The sequence below is a fragment of the Podarcis cretensis genome, assembly GCF_951804945.1.
Source record: "Podarcis cretensis genome assembly, chromosome: 14".
NCBI lineage: Eukaryota > Metazoa > Chordata > Lepidosauria > Squamata > Lacertidae > Podarcis > Podarcis cretensis.
Window position 1 is genome coordinate 2,364,991 of NC_137183.1, and position 14,017 is coordinate 2,379,007.

The window sequence follows — 14,017 nt, forward strand, 5'->3', positions numbered from 1 at the left end:
GGGAGAAATGTGCAAAGAGGAAGGCACGCTTGGCAAACCTTCACCATGATCAACTCCCGCTTGAAAACCTATGACCCCCCACTGTGGAAGGACGTGTGGATCCAGAATTGGCCTTCAACAGTCACTTACGGACTCACTGTTAAGACCGTGTACATGGAAGACAATCTTACTCGGCTACGAGGGATTGCATTATTATTATTATTATTATTTATACCCCACCCATCTGGCTGGGTTTCCGCAGCCACTCTGGGCTGCTCCCAACAAAGTATTAATGATAATAATAATAAAGTGATAAAACATCAAACATTAAAAACTTCCCTAAACAGGGCTGCCTTCAGATGTCTTCTAAAAGTCAGATAGTTGTTTATTTCCTTGACATCTGGTGGGAGGGCATTCCACAGGGTGGGCGCCACTACCAAGAAGGCCCTCTGCCTGGTTCCCTGTAGCTTCACTTCTCGCAGTGTGGGAACCGCCAGAAGGCCCTCGGCACTGGATCTCAGTGTCCGGGCTGAACGATGGGGGTGGAGACGCTCCTGCCATAATCTTTTTTCTGGTCCACCACCACTGTATATTGGTTTCTGAGTCCAATTCCAGGTGCACCTGAAACTCATTGCTCTATCACTCTCACAGAACTTTGGAAGTGATGGAGCGAGGCAGGAGGAATATGGCTTTCCTAGACATGGCATATCGGGGATGAACAGGGCTGGTGTGCCACGAGGCATGCTGAGGCAGCTGCCTTGAGTAGCAGAAGCCCACAGGCGCCCCACCACCACCAGTGAAGCAGCGTTGACTGTCCCAGCGGTCCCAGAGAGAGCGTGCCAAAATCTCAAGGCAAGGTTGGCTTTGGTGGAGACGGGGGCAGGAGAGCACCTTCCAGTTTTGCCTCAGGCACACCCTCCCTATTTATTTTTTGTTACTACAGTTTATGTTCTGTCATGGTGGAACCAAAGGTCCTGTGACCTTCAGCAAGGAAGACGCATCCTGTGAATCCAGAACCAGGAGAGCAGAGTTGTCCTTTCCATGGAAAAGGAACCCCTGGATCTCTTGGGGCTGGGAAAGAGCCCTTGCAGAAGCCCTGGAGAGTTGCAAAAGTCAGTGTAGACAATACTGACCTCAGCAACCCATAGGTCTGAATTCTAAGGAGGCTTCCTAAGTTTCTGCCACTATAACGGCTGCTGCTATAGAACTGCCATGTGTTTTAGTGCAGCTATACTATGAAATTGTCTTATATTATTATAATTTGGTGTTTTTATATTTTTTGGTAAGCCACTGGAGAAGGGGAGCTGTCCTAGGGATCAAAGATACTGGGTACTGCATGTAGTAAGCTTAATGAAATAAAATATTTGCAAAGGTATAGGCTAACTGCGTAGGTTATATTCACACAACCTCTCAGGGGGGCTGCAGTGAGGGAAAACTGAGATAACCCCATGTAAGCCACACAGAGCTCCTTGGAGAAAGGATGGGATCCTGAGAAACATTGCTAAAAGCTTGCTTTCTCATGCTTAAACTATGAAACTCCCAACCTAGGAGGCAATGTTGGCCACCAGTGTAGGTGGCACTGAAGGAGGACTGGACAAATTCATGGAAGAGGAGAGAGCTATTGATGAGCCACTGGCCACAAGGGCTCTGCTCTGCCTCCAGGCTCAAAGGCGGCAGGGCTTCTAAATACCAACTGCTTTGCAGGTTTCCCACAGGCATCTGGTTGGCCACTGTGGGAACAGGAGGCTAGACTAGATGGGCAGGCAAATACCTGAAAGCAAATGATATGCACTAGAAATCATATAAAAATAGTACAAGCCTTGCTCCACAGGCTGACAATCCTTTTTGGGTGCGGGACACAAAAGTGGAGGTGAGGTAAGGGAAAGGAGAAACTTACACAACAAGGGGAGAAAAAAAGAAGGGGAGTCATAGAATCATAAATTCTAGATTTGGAAGGGACCCCAAGGGTCATCTAGCCCAAACCCCTGCAATGCAGGAATCTTAACTAAAGCATCCATGACAGATCCAACCTCTGCTCAAAAACCTCCGAGGAAGGAGAGTCCATCACCTCCCGAGAAAGACCGTCCCACTGCTGAACAGCTCTTATTGAGTAATTCTGGGTAGGTAATGAATTTAGGGGAAATCAAATCGGAGGGTAGATGATCTGGTTACCAATTAGGGTGTTCATTTGGGAAAATATATTCATATAAATTTAATATTTTCTCTAGATATTATTTTGGGGGTGTTGGCTTTAATTGAATGGAATTAAATTTATCTGGAGTAGGCTATGCTGGAGATCAATTGAGGGAAATGAACTGAAGAGGAACTTGTTTATGGTAAGTCACAAGTTAACTGAAGAATTTCTATGGGATTATCTGGCTGGGAAATCAGTTGGCTCACTTTCTGTGGCATTTAAAGCCTTAATTTGCATATACACATAGGCATTAGCACTGACACATTTTTTTTGCAAATGTAGGCCTAAGGGCCCATGCCCTGCATCTCTGAAGCACTGGAACCCTTGAAGGTTAATATGGTTAGTATTCCAGGAATGGTGGGAAATGGAGAAAAAGCCACAAAGACAGACAAGTATCGACAAGAGGATGAAAAGACTTCAAAGTCTGAACTTACTAGAAAACAATAGAGGAAGCTACTAAGAACTTCCAGGGGTCTAAGTTGCGCCAAACCCGTTTGTTGCCACAAATTACAACAGCAAAGCGAACCTATGGCTAAAATTAGCAAGATCCACCCACTGACTTCTTTTCAAATGGAGAGGCAGGAGGGGGGGGGTGAAATGTACTTATGCTTGTTTGTAAGGAATGAGATACTTAGGGCAAGTATGCATTTGAGACAGGCTGAGCTTCAGGATAGTTTCAATTTGTACTTTCAAAGGCTTGTAATTATTAAGATGATGAAAAGGGGAGATGGCTTATACAAACTTGTGCCAAGGTGGCTCAGAGTTTGATCACAAGATGGAGAAGCTCTTTGGAGATACAGATCTTTATTGGCAAACAAGGCAACTTATCTAACATGGGTTGCATGTGAATGAAAAACCTCCAGTCCACCCCCCACCCCTTTAGTTCTTTTCCCAATGTTGGCAAAGGCACATCATGTTGAATTGCTGCTCCTTTCATGCTACAGAGACTCTCCAGATAAACAAAAGAGCACACACTCACTTTTTCCCTTTAAGATCCTCTTTCCAAAGCAGGAAACGAGATACAGCCTTAGTCATCAAGATCTGGATTCCTACTCTGAACAAGAATGCATAACAAATGGGAAAACATGTCCAACCCGTGAAAGGCTTCAGGACTTGGTACACACCCTTACTGTGCAAGCAGATGCTAACAGAGGGCAGAGGGACAACCATTTCCATGGGGAGAAGAAGCTCTACATACTCCAGGGATAGATGGATCAGTCTATTTATGGCCTGCACTGTCTTATCTCTGCATCCATATAAAAATATGCATCTTATTCAAATATGTATCTTATCTCTATGTTACTTGAGCCAAAAGATGCACAACAAAATTAGTAGAAGTGAGAAACCCAAAGGATAATTATGTTCCTAGTCGTGCATTAGTTCAGGGATGATGCTGGGCGATCACTCAGCTAAGAAACCTAATCTGAAAGAGCAGGTAACCAGGACACCAAGTTCCCCTTGCTGCAAGAATTCTTCCCCTGAGGCGTGCAAATGAACAGATTCACCCCCACATCGGAGCATCACACTCACCTGGATGCAATTGCCTGATACCTCTGAACAAAAATTGAGATCAACAAGGAAGGCATCCTAAGAAAAATCTGACAACAGCTATTAGTTAGTTTGATTCGTAATTGACCTTCCTCCTGCACAAACCTGCCAGAGCCTTGAGGTCAGTCTCAGAAGCCTTTCCCTATGCCCTCTTTTCCCCACCTTCAGAAGTGAGATGCATGGTTAGCAAAGGAAGCTGCCTTACACTGAGTTAGTCCACTGGTCCATCTTGCTCAGTATGTTTACACTGAAGGGCAGCGGCTCTCCAAAGTTTCAGACAAGGGGCATCTCCCAGTCCTCCCTGGAGATGCCACAGAAGGAACTTGGGAGCCTCTGTGTGCAAGGCAGATACTCTGCCACTGAACTATGGCAATGCAGCCATTTCACTGAGGTTGCCCAGCTTTACTACAATAGCACCAAAATAATTCTTTTTAGACAAAAACACTTTTTAAATGGCCAGACCTTTTAGATCCATAACTTGTAGATTTTTGATGAACATGCCTAACTTTGGTACATTCATTTCAGTGAGTCTACTCTGAGTACACCTTGGCTGCATAGAGCCCTTAGGTTTTTTCTGTAGGGAATGCCATCACTTTCTGCCTGGCTCTATTTTGTAATGCTCTTGTTTCTTTTTTTTCTTTTTTAAAATTCTTTTTATTGAGTTTCAGTTACAAAAAAAAAAGAAAAAAAAACCAGAAAAAAGACAAAAAACGAAACAACAGTTTCAGAAAAAAAGAATGGGAAACAGGAAAGAACAAATATCCATACATAACACCAAAAAAACAACAACATCAATTTCTGTTAGGTTCTTTGTCTTATACTTCAAAACTTTATGCCTTTAGGTATTTAGATCTTTCTTCTACCCTCCTGTTGACCTCCTTCCCTCCCGATTTCGGGCTTCTTAAAAAGAAAGAAATTTTCTCTGCAGCTAATAAATTTTTGATGGTTTGCGTGTCGTAAGGTTTATAATAAACCTGCTATAGTTTTTAAATTCCTATAGTTTCCTTCTATATATACAATAAATTTATTCCAATCACTAATGAACTTTGTATTTTTTTGGTTTCTAATTTTTTGCGTCATTTTTGCTAATTCAACATATTCAAATAATTTTGTTTGCCAGTCTTTAACTGTTGGTGTGTTTGAACTTTTCCAATTTTGTGCAATTAGTATTCTGGCCACTGATGTCGAATATTGGAATAGTGTCTTGTCTTCTTTTTTAATTTGATCCCCAATTATTCCTAGTAAGAAGGCCTCTGGTCTTTTAGGGAAGGTATATTTAAATATTTTTTTAGCTCGTTATAAATCATATCCCAAAATTTCTTCATTTCTTCGCAAGTCCACCACATATGGTAGAAATTGCCTTCTATAATTTTACACTTCCAGCAGATCTTATTTCCTTTTTATACATTTTTCCTAATTTTGCTGGTGTGATGTACCATCTATACATCATCTTTTCCAAGTTTTCTCTGAGTGTGACGCTTGCCGTAAATTTCATTCCATTATTCCATAATTTTGACCACTTTTCATATTCAATATTGTGTCCCAAATCCATTGCCCATTTTATCATGACCTCCTTTATTTCGTCGTCTTTGGTATCCCACTCCAATAATATATCATACATTTTGGATAATAGAATCATAGAGTTGGAAGAGACCACAAGGGCCATCGAGTCAAACCCCCAATAGCTTAGTTTTACCCCCAATAGCTTAGTTTTACCTTCAATTATTTCTATCTGAAATTTGGATTTTTTCTCACTTATCCCTACTTTTTTTTATCTTCCATCCATATTGTGTTTATTTGGTGATATTGCAGCCAGCCTGTTAATCTTTCTTTCAGATCTTCATATGTTCTCAATTTTCAGCCGCTTTCTGATCTTATCAGTAGGTCTTCATATGTCAGTCTTTCTCCTTCCATGTTTACCTTCTTAATTATTAAAATGTCAGTTGGTGATAACCACCAGGGTGTTTTCCATTCTAATTTTTTTTTTCTTCTCCCAAACTTCATATAATGGACCTCTAATAATATGGCTTGAAAACCCTTTATGTACCTTTTCTTTGTTTAGCCACAAGTAGGCGTGCCAACCGAACCTATTGTTGAACCCTTCTAGGTCTAACAAGTCAGTGTTTTCCAGAGTTATCCAATCTTTGATCCAGCAAAGGCAGGAGGCCTCGAAGTATAATTTCAGGTTTGGGACCGAGAATCCCCCTCTTTCTTTCCGATCTGTGAGTAGTTCGAATCTGATTCTCGGTCTTTTCCCTTGCCATATAAATTTCGAAAGAGTTTTCTGCCAGTCCTTAAACATTATGGAACCTCTGATCACTGGAATGTTTTGGAACAGGAATAACATTTTTGGGAGTACGTTCATTTTTATTGCCGCCATCCTTCCCATCCATGAGAGTTTGACTCTATTCCATGTATCTAGATCTTTTTTAATTTCCTTCCATGTTGTCAAATAGTTGTCCTGAATTAGATTTATGTTTTTTGTAGTTAACCAAATTCCCAGGTATTTTATTTTTTTAGCCACCTTAATTCCATTCTGTATCTCTAGTTTTTCTCTTTCATCCTTTCCCAGATCTTTAATCATCATTTTTGTCTTTAATTTATTCAATTTAAAACCGGATAGTTTGCCGTACTCTTCTAATATTTCCAGAGCCTTGCTGACTTTTTTGCGGCTCTTCTAAAGATAACATCAAATCGTCTGCATATGCTTTTAATTTATATTCTTTCGTTCCTACTTTGATCCCTCGAATCTCTGATGTTGCTCTTATTTTGTTCGCAATTACTTCTAATACCATAATAAATAAAAGCGGGGATAGAGGGCAGCCCTGTCTTGTTCCTTTTTCAATTCTAAATGGATTTGTTAAGTTGTTGTTTATGATCAATTTAGCAGATTGATTCGAATATACTGCTTTTATTCCTTCCATGAATTCGCCCTCTATCCCTGCTTTCTCCATGCTTTTTAGTAAGAACGACATTATCAAAAGCCTTCTCCGCATCGATGAAAATCAACGCCGCAGGAACTTCATTCTTACACTCCAGATATTCAATAATGTTTATAGTATGTCTTACACTGTCTTTAAGAAACCTATTTGGGAGGAATCCTGCTTGATCTTTATGAATTAGGTTTACCAAACACTTTTTAAGTCTACTTGCCATTACCTCTGCGAAGATTTTGTAATCGTTATTTAATAATGATATAGGCCTATAATTTTTAATGTTTAGTTTATCTGTATCGGGTTTAGGGATCATCGTGATGTGGGCCTCTTTCCATGACTCTGGTATCCTTCCTCCTCTTAATATGTTATTCATGATGTCACAAAGCACTGGCGTTAGTTGGTTTTCTAATACTTTATAATATTTAGCAGACAATCCATCCGGTCCCGGGGCCTTCTCTAATTTCATTTTTCTTATCGCATTCTGGATCTCTTCTATTTTTATAGGTTTGTTTAGTTGAGTTCTTTCTTCCTCTGTTATAGTCTTCCTGCTGCAGTCTTCTAAATATTTTTCTATTTGGGTTATATCTTCATCTTCCTTTTTATACAATTTCTCATAAAATTTGAGGAAATTTTCCTTTATTCCTTTTGGGTCTTCTATCAATTGCTCCTCTGTTTTTATCTTATTTATCACATTTTGTCTTTGCCTTCTTCGCAACTGCCAAGCTAGTAGTTTACCTGTTTTATTAGCTGATTCAAAATATTTTTGCTTCATTAACTTAATTTTCCATTCGATTTCTTGATTTGTCAGCATTGAGTACTGTGTTTGTAGTATTTTTGTTATTTGTATGTTTTGTTTATCTTTCGGATTTGTTATTAATTTGTTCTCACATTCTCTTAGCTGACTAAGAATTTCCTCTTTCTTTTGTTCTCTCATTTTCCTCTTATAGCTATTTTGTTGAATAAAAAAGCCTCTTAGGACCGCCTTACTGGCATCCCAGACTACCTTGATGCTTGTTTCTTTATTAAGGTTCAAATCGAAATAGTATTTTAAGGTGGTTTTAGCCTTTTCAGTAACTTCTTCACTTTCCAATAAATATTCATTCATTCTCCATCTGAACCCACCCTGTGATGCGTCTTGTTTCATTTGAGCTTTGCATTTTAACGTTTTTAGATGTCTACCTGTCACCCTGGCAGTCTTTTTTAAGATCAGGAATGGAGCATCTGGAGCCTTCTAGATGCTTGGTTGTGCTTGTTGTAGCTGGTTCAAGTGTTTATATTGTTTTAGTAAGCTGCTATGAGTCACTTTTGTTCAGTTATAAACAACAGTCTCAACCAGAGACCAGCCTATTTGCTGCTTATGAGAAATAGAGGAGGCAGTGAAGCCCCCTACATCAGCTTAGCAGGGACTGTCCTTTGGCTCCTCTCCCAGAACTGCCTCTATCAGCTGCTTCACAGGAAGAAGAGGAACAATGAGGCCCCTTCCACTGGCCTCGCTGGGACCAACAGTTGTTTAGCTGCTCCTTTTCCAGGACTGCCTCCTGTACTGACCACTCCACCAGGAATCCAAACCATTGCCTGGATAATTTTAAATGCAGATTATGTAACAATGTGAAAGAGTTGGTGGCCTACAGATGCTTATTGCTCCCTTCCCTTCCCTTCCCTTCCCATTATTTTCCTTTTCCTTTTCTATCATAATAGTTCAATACACACACACAAAACCCCACCCTGATCGCTTTGAAAGAATATAAAAAGAATGCACCCAAACATTTAGCTTGTAGGACTGTATTGTATGTTCTCATTTAACTTGGAGCCACTTCATACATTATCCGAAGGCAAACATGCATTTGCTATCAAGTGTATGCTCAAACGGAACTTGACACTAATCCCTAATGAGTGTATTTGTACAAAATGTGAGTTGGATTTGCACATTACACTTAAAACCTCTTTTGGTGTGTGAAGGAGCCCTCAGGCTGACCAATTCCAATTGTTTCTTAATTTTTTAACCAGAAAATTTAAAATAACTAAGGGGACAAGACAAGGCTGTCTCCTGTTACTGTTGCTGCTTATATTGGTTTTACAGGTTCTGACTAAAAGAATTAGATCTGGTAATGAAATCAAAGGGATAACAGTGGGGCAGAGAGCAAATAAGCTCTTATATCAGCATTTGCAGGTGATGCAGTGATATCCTTAGAGGAACCTATGGTCAGTGTACCAAGGGTTTTAGAACAAATTCGGAGGGGTAGCAGGTTTCAAACTTAACAAAAACAAAACACAAATTATGGTGAAAAACATGAATGACCTAATTAAAAATGATCTACAATCATTAACAGGAATAATGATTGAAAGGAAAATTAAATATTTAGGAGTGTGGTTAACACTGAGGAATATAAATATTTTTAAAGATAATTATGTCAGAGCTTGGAGAGAGGTTAAAAAGAGTCTAGAAATTTGTGGAAGGGTGAACTTGTCATTTATGAGAAGAATATCTGTGATAAAAATGAATGTGCTACCAAAAATGTTATTTTTGTTTCAAACAGTATCAGAGATCAACAATATAAGATGCTTTAAAGAATGCAGGGGAAGAAACCAAGAATAAAGTATAAAGTATTGACTGATGCTAAAGGGAGAGGTGGATTCTCCTTACCAATTTGAAATTTTATTTTGAGACGTCTTGTATTTGCTGGCTAAAGGAATGGATATTGGGAAATGGTTCCATATTAGATCTTGAAGGGCATGATAACAGATTTGGTTGGCATGCTTATTTGTGGTATAACAAGGTTAAAGTTCATAAAGCTTTTCTGAACCATGTTATACGGATAAATGTAAAAATTTATTGGAACAAAAAGCACCATGTGGCTCTCTTCACTAGAAGTAATATCGTTGAAAAAAGAGAGTATGAGAAATGATTGGGCAACCTATAAAGAATTGTGAAATGATGTAGATTAGGATTTAAAACTAAAGAGGTTTGAAGATATAAGGGAATTAGTAACAGATTGGTTGCAATATTACCAATTAAATGAAAAGTTGGATAAAAAGAAGGGTTTTTCAAATAAAACCTCCCAGTTTGAAAGGGAACTGTTAGGAAATAAAATTATGTTCATTTCCAAAATGTATAACCTTCTATTAGAGTGGCAAACAAAAGATGAACAGGTCAAATTGGTTATGATCCACTGGGCCAAGCATTTTGGCTATAACATTGAATGAGCAGCGTGGGAGAGACTATGGACAAGAGGATTAAAATTTACAGTGTGTTACACTCTGTTGCATCTACCATGATGGATAGGACTCAGAGATCAAAGGTATCGAATTCTGGCAGACTACCTAAGGCTTTCTTCGACTGACAAATTAACTGACAAATCTGATTTGTCAGACATATGGAGAATAAGAATCCAATGGAAAAAGACTTTACTTTTTTCTCAGATGCTAACCAAGTATTTTCGAGAATAGACTACCTATGGATATCCAGAGACTTGTTTCCTAAAGTAATAAAAATGGAAATTTGCCCTAAAACTTGCTCTGATCATAATGCTCTGATCATAATGCATTCTATGGACTTGAAAATGTTTGTACAGGGTTCCTTTGGATGGAGAATGAATGATGATTTGTTGAGAAGTACTTCAATTGTGAATAAAGCCCCAAAAACCCTAAAGGACTATTTGGAACTTAATATGAATCAGGGAACGGAAACAAGGGTTATTTGGGATGCCAGCAAAGCAGTAATGAGAGGGTTTCTGATACAACAAAGCTCTATTAGGAGAAAGTCACAGAATGAGAGAAAAGATAAAATTATGGAACAATTAAAAGATAAAGAGAAGAAACTTAGAGGAAACCCAAAGAATTTGCAGATTCAAAAAGAAATTAAGGTCCTACAGATTCAATATTCACAGTTAGTTAACCAAGAAATAGAATGGAAGATAAGAAGGATGAGACAAAGAAATTTTGAAACTGCAAATAAATGTGGGAAATTATTAGCCTGGCAGTTAACGAAGAGACAAAAGTAAAGTACTATCACAAATATTGTAACAGAAGGAAAATCTGTAGAGAACCCTGCAGATCTAAGAAAATGTTTTTACAAATATTATAAACAACTGTATAAAAAGGACAAAGAGGATTTGGCAAAAATTGAGCAGTTTATTAAGATTAATGGTTTGCAGCAGATTCCAGATGATAAAAAGATCCTACTAAAAGGGTTAATTACAAGACAGGAAGTTGAACAGGCAATAAATTCAATGCAGCTTAGCAAGACACTGGGACCTGATGGTCTATCAGCGAAATATTATAAGACACTGAAAGATTGGCTTATTTAACCTCTGGTAGAAGTTACCATCATGCGAGGGGGCAAAGCGCCTGAAACCTGGAAGGAAGCTTATATTACTCTGATTCCTAAACAGGGTCAAGATAGATCCAATGTTAAAAACTATAGACCAATCTCCCTACTCAATGTGGATTACAAAATTTTTGCAAATATATTGGCTAACAGGCTAAAGAAGGTTCTATCTAAATATATCCACAAGGACCAGGCAGGATTTCTGCCTAGAAGACACATGAAAGATAATATTAGAAATGTTGTGGATATTTTGGAAAAACTGGAAGCAAGAAAGAATTGTAAAGCAAGGTTAATGTTTATTGATGCAGAGAAGGCCTTTGACATATAACATAAATCTCCAAGATACATTGTTATATAATTTCGAGAGTATGGGGGGTTGGTCAAGATTTTTAAAATGGTATCAAAGCGATCTTTCAGGAACAAAAAGCTAAAATTATTGTAAATAATGTGGTATCGGAAGAAATTAGAATAGAGAAGGGAACCAGGCAAGGCTGCCCACTTTCCCCTCTGCTGTTTATTTCAGTCCTAGAGGTCTTGCTAAGTATGATTAGAAAGGATGAACAAATTAAAGGTATTACAGTAGGATCCAAACACTATAAATTAAAACCCTTTGCGGATGATTTAGTATTGACTTTACAAGGTCCAGACTCCAGTGCAGTTAAAGCTCTGGAGCTGATACAAGAGTTTGGACAGGTAGCAGGATTTAGACTAAACAAGAGCAAAACCAAAGTATTAGAGAAAAATCTGGATGATGAAAGAAAATCATTACAAGAAAAGACGGGCCTGGATTTTGTGAAAAAAGTTAAATACTTAGGGGTGAATCTTTCTGGGAAAAACTTGAATTTATACAAAGATAATTATGAGAAATTATGGAACAAAATTAAGAGAGATCTGGAGATATGGTCAAATTTAAAATTGTCACTAATGGGCCAGATTTCAGTGGTTAAGAAGAATGTGCTGCCAAAGATGCTTTTTTTGTTCCAAGCCCTTCCAATCATAGACAATGCAAAATGTTTTAAAGAATGGCAGAAGGCTTTATCTAGATTCATCTGGTAGGGGAAAAACCCAGAATTAAATATAAATTACTCATGGATTCTAAAGAAAGAGGGGGATTTTCCCTGCCAGATTTAAAAATTTATTTTGAAGCAGCAGCTTTCTGCTGGATTAAAGAGTGGATGCTTTTAGAAGATACAGATCTATTAGATTTGGAGGAATTTGAAAATGTGTTTGGCTGGCATGCATATATATAGTATGACAAGGTAAAGGCCCATAATACATTTAAAAACCATGTACCGTATTTTTCGCTCCATAGGGCGCACCTGACCATAGGGCGCACCTAGTTTTCAGAGGGGGAAATCAAGGAAAAAAATATGATTCTCCCCCAGCTCTGGGAGCAGCGGACAGGCTGCAGGCAGTCTGTGCCCTTCTCCCAGACCTTCTCCCTGCTTTTGCGGGAGGTGGGGGAATTCCCCCATCTCCTGCAAAAGCCCACAGGAGCCACGCGCTCTTTAAAGGGGCTGCGCGGCTTCTGCTGGCTTTTCTAGGAGGTGGGGGAATTCCCCCACCTCCCACAGAAGCCGCGCGCTCTTTAAAGGGTGCATGGCTCATGTGGGCTTTTCTACAAGGTGGGGGAAGGGACTGATGCGGCCAGTCAGTCCCTTCTCCCTCCTGGGGAAAAGCCCGCAAGAACCACATGGAGCTTGTGTGCGGCTCTTGGGGGCTTTCCCCGCCTGCCTCCCCCCTGCATTCGCTCCATAGGACGCACACACATTTTCCCTTGCTTTTTAGGAGGGAAAAAGTGCGTTCTATAGAGCGAAAAATACGGTAATTAGGAAATCATTGTATAATGTATGGATTAAATATAAAGATATTTTAGAAAGAAAGATGCCCAGGTGGCTTTCACCAATGGAGGCAAAGGCCCAGAAAAAGTTAAATATGGATACCAAATGGTTGAGATATTCTGATTTAATATTGGAAGATCAAGAAGGATATAAATTAAAACCATTTAATCAAGTTAAAGATAAGTTAAACTGGCTACATTACTACCAGATTAATGAATTGTACAAACTGGATTTTTAAAAAACGGTTTTGCTTCTGAAAAATCTAAGTTGGAGACGGAGTTGTTGGACACTAAAGGTAAAAATTTGCTTGATGATTGGGAAAGACTGTGGAAGGGGTTAAGTTCACCGCATGTACTGTGTTAAAGGAAAATATAATGAAAATGATGTATAGATGGTATTTGACCCCTGTTAAATTAGCTAAGATTTATCATAACTGTGATAATTTATGTTGGAAATGTAAGGAAAAAGAAGGAACTTTTTATCACATGTGGTGGACCTGCCCCAAGGTGAAAGACTTCTGGGAAAAGATTTATAATGAATTGAAAAAAATGTTGAAATATATATTTATAAAGAAACCCGAGGCCTTTCTTCTTGGAATAATTGGTCGGGAATTGCCCAAGAAATATGTTAAATTATTTTTGTATGCCACAACTGCTGCTAGAATTTTACTAGCTAAAAAGTGGAAAACCCAAGAATTACCAACTGTGGAAGAATGGCAGATGAAGATGATGGATTTTTCGGAGCTAGCTGACCTAACCGGAAGAGTCCGCGACCAGAAGGAGGAGGAGTATCGGGAAGAATGGACAAAATTTAATAATTATTTAGCTAAATTTGTTAAGTTAAATTAATTGGAAACAGCTTGCGGGTATTAGATTGGCTTAGGATTTTTTATAAGTTAAGTGTTGAATTAATATGTTTAATTTCAAATTGAAAAGATATAAGGATGTTAAACGATTAAGTTAAGTTTATAAGAATTCTAACTTGGAAAACCGTTAAAAGGATATACACTGAAATTTAACCAAGGGGAAGCAAGGAAGTTGTTTAACAATGTTAATAAGTATAACTTTAATAAGGTTATGATTTATGTTTGTTTACAATTTTGTGAAAATTAATAACAAAAAATGGGGGGGGGGATATACAGTGTGTTACACTCTGAAGGAGAATTATATGAAATTGATGTTATCGCTGGTAT

The 14,017-nt window shown here is 38.6% G+C and overlaps 1 protein-coding gene across 1 annotated transcript in view; it reads right to left on the minus strand.

Annotated features, from left to right (window-relative positions):
* LRRC49 (leucine rich repeat containing 49) overlaps positions 1-14,017 on the minus strand; it is a 115,892-nt gene that overhangs the window by 36,066 nt on the left and 65,809 nt on the right. The gene's annotated exons all lie outside the window — the stretch shown is intronic.